Source organism: Zea mays, chromosome 8 (assembly GCF_902167145.1).
Source record: "Zea mays cultivar B73 chromosome 8, Zm-B73-REFERENCE-NAM-5.0, whole genome shotgun sequence".
Taxonomy (NCBI): Eukaryota; Viridiplantae; Streptophyta; class Magnoliopsida; order Poales; family Poaceae; genus Zea; species Zea mays.
Genome location: NC_050103.1, coordinates 45,052,651 through 45,056,508, shown reverse-complemented (window position 1 = coordinate 45,056,508; position 3,858 = coordinate 45,052,651).

Below are 3,858 nucleotides of genomic sequence, written 5' to 3'. Positions count from 1 at the left end.
TGTTACGTCGCGAGATTTTTCCTAATCTCGGATGCTCAGTGAAAATTTCTATTTCTCGCTCGCGTATGTCTCTGATTATCCAGACTATTCATTTATGTTTCACTGAATTCAGAGTTTCTCAGTCTCACAAAAGACCAATTTTGGAGCCTGTTAAAACTTTTATTTCTCGGAACAAATGCAAACTCGATAATCATTCTCAATTTATCAAACTCGTCTAAGGCTCGTTTAATCAAACGCTCGACAGTTGCTAGTCGAGCTGTGTCTGAATCCGATTCCTCGAACCTTGATCGATGTCCAACTATTTTAATCCAAATCCGTACTCTCACACGGAATACTCAGTATATCGTCCTCTAATTAATTCTTACTCGACTCAGCCAAATATCTCATGTCCGAACCGAATTCAAAACCCCGTATTAACAGCAATTTTAAAATGTCACGATTCGCCTTCTCCGACTAAAAATCCGAAGCCGATCAGAAGTCTGAGAGAAACATTTATTTCTAAAATAGTGTGCGAAGTATTATTTCCGAGCGAAATCAAATTAGACTCTCGGCCGAATTAATCGCTCAATCGTCCGTTCGCCGAAACTCTAATTCGCTCCGTTCTCTGTAGAAACGAATTCCTCGGGAACATTTTTTTTTCGGAAAAATAATTAAGCGCAGCCCGATTCGTGTTTTGGGCCAAGCCCATTCCAGCCCAGCCCATTAGGCCCACTAAGGGAACCCTAACCCTAGGGCTTCTTCTATAAATAGCAGCCCTCTCTCCTTGCACTTGGTTATTTTGCACTCCCACCCCTCAAAAATTTCCAGCCGCCATAGCTTCTTTGCCTCTTCTTCTTCACGGCGCAGCAGCCAGCGCGCAGGGAGCCGAGCTCCAAGCTCCCATGGCGCCCTCCTTCCTGGTCTCCCTGCGCTCAGCCTCCCCAACTCGGTACCCTTGCAGCATGGCGAGCAGCAGCTCCCTCCCATGGCACGACGTCGTTGCTCCTTTTTTTCCTTCTCGCTCTGCTCGCTCGGCCGCCAGCAGCCATGGCTGACCTCCACTCCCTTGAAGCTGGCGCCCCCTGTCCATGGCACCACACCCCCAGCAGCAGCTTCTTCCTCCCTCTTCTGTCCCTGGCGTGTAGCAAGCTGGGGGCTCAGCTCTCCTCCCATGGCGCCCAGCAGCAGCTATGCTATCCCTGTCCATGGCGCCCTGATTTCCAGCTCCCTTCCATGGCGCCCCTGCTCCTCCTCTCCATGGCCGGCGTCCAGCAGCTCGGCTCCTCGGCTCTAGCCCCATGGCACCCCTTTTTAGCCGCAGTGCAGACCGATGAACCACCTGTCCTGGGTGCTAGAACAGGGAGCTAATGCCCTCGCAGCGCTGCTCGCCCCGACCACATCTCCATGGTCGAGCAGCCCCCTTGCAGCGAGCTTCTCCTTTTCCCTTGCTGCGCAGCTCCTCGGCGAAACGCCGCTGTTCCTGCAGCCACGGCGACCAAGTCCCTGCGCCCAGCCCTCCGATCCAAAAACAGCAGCCCTGCGCAAAGCCCCTTCCCTTGCTACTTTCCGATGAGCGCAGGGTGCTCGACGAAATGTGCAGCAGCCTCGACGGCTCCGCGCGCTGTCGGCTTGCTGTTTTGTTGCGCAGTGAGTAGCACGCCGTGATGCCCGTCGGTGGTTTGCTGTTTTTGCGCAGCCCCGTCGTCGTCGTTGTTCACCCCCGGTGAGGCCACGTAAATCCTTGTTCGATTCTGCATCGGTATTATTTTCCTATGATTAATTGTGTGTGTGTGCTGTTTTGTTGTGTTTGGTGGAGGAGAGAAACCCCGTGTTTTGCGAGGAGAAGGCAAGCCGCTCAACGCTCGTCGATGTTCGTAGCGATGCACAAATCGAAATCGCCATCGTCGTTACAAACACCGATTGGGTTTGTTTATGGTGAGCCGATGCATGTCGCTCTCGATCGACTCGATTAATTATTTTGAATGGATGTGTGTAAAATGTTTCGGTTATGCGCATTGGTAGGATCGCGTTTGCGATTGGAGAACAAGAGGTTATTTGATGTGTGAGATTTGTAGTTAGTCTAATTAGGTTTTGATCGATGATGTGCATGTGTGATTATGTGTGTGAAAATACATTTGTATGAATGGAAGCGTGTAGAGAGGAAAATGAAGTAGAAAAGAACTATGATGTTTTTTTATATCTTGGTAGGAACAATATGTGATGCGTTGTTTGATGCGAAAAACTAAGTTACAAAATGCGGATTATGTTTCGGGAAATGTATCGATATGTGTTCATGTGAAAAGTATGATTGTTTTATGCAATGTGATGGGATTCATGATTATATAGGAAGTATATTTATTGATGTGACATGTAGTTTAGAGAATGCTAGTTTGCGTGGAGGATGTATTGTTAATACATGAGTGTCGGAGTTTATATACTAGTAAGTTACGCTACGTTGATCGAAATGTCTCGAGTGCACGCCACAATATGGTTGTATGCGAGACAGGGTAAAATAAAGTGTGCTCGACATGAATGTTTAGTCGTAATGGTTAATAATTGGATTGGCTTAAATAGAGAGGTGGTGACATGCCAAAGTAGTCATCGCTTCTCCATATTTATAAGTCGAGTCGAGTCGATGCGCATTATGTGTTCGTAAATTATGCTTTGCGTATAGTATATGGTGGTGCTCGCGAATTCTAGTAGTCACGATGAATTGCTTGTTGTATTCTAAATGCGTATGGTTACGGTCGCGGATGAAAAGTATTCGTGCTCATATGATGTCTAATTTAAAACGCAAATGGTTGGGTGATTATCGAGGAGAATGCGTCGTTGATTGGTTGTAGTAGTTTTAGTGCACTAAATGATTTGAATAAAATTTGTAAGTCTACTTGTTAGTCCTTATTTAATTAATTTAACTCTAACGAATGGTAAAGTGTTAGAATAATTCAAATCTCTAGAACGCGGCAATTCTTGAATTGTATAAGAGCTGAAATTTATTAATTGCTGTTTTGGGCTGCACGCGCTGTTTTTGTTGTGCTGTTTGTTTGATAAACCAAATCATGTTTCCTGTAGAAAAGTCATATAGAAGAGTTGTAGATAACATGATTATCTTGCTTGTACTAAAATTTGACAGCCATAAACTTGATCATTTAGGAGTTGTGCTTTTCACAAGCCCAGCACCTAAATCTGTCAAATTTCTGAACAGATTTCAGAAATTGCAATGGTTGCTTAAGTTAATGTTGAAATAAGTGATTGGTGGTCACAAGAAATTTGTGGACAACTTTATTATCTTGCTGGTGTTAAAATTTGACAGCCATAGGTCTGACAGTTTAGGAGTTATGCTTTTTACAAATTCAGTAACTGAATCTGTCCAAATTCTGTACAGATTTCAGAAACTGCATTGTTTGCTCAATTTAATGTTGCAATATTGTCGGCGTTTCGAGACAGGGGGGTCCCTAAGCCGACGAGTGAGTGTGCTGCGTGCCCCAGCCCAGATGGGTCGAGCGCGTGGGCGAGCGCGAAGGGGAGAGAAGCGAGGCGGCCGGAGCCGAGCGTGAGAGAGGTGGAAGTCCCGCGGCCTTCGTGTTCGTCCCGCGCCCAGGTCAGGTGCGCTTGCAGTAGGGGGGTTACAAGCGTCCACGCGGGTGAGGGAAGCGAGCGGCCCCAAGAGAGCGCCTGTCCCGTCCTCGGTCCCGCGCGGCCAACCCTTTCTGAGAAGGCCCTGGTCCTTCCTTTTATAGTTGTAAGGAGAGGATCCAGGTGTACAATGGGGATGTAGCAGAGTGCTACGTGTCTAGCGGAGGGAGAGCTAGCGCCCTAGGTACATGCCAATGTGGCAGCCGGAGAGATCTGGGCACCCTGCTGGCGTGATGTCGTGGC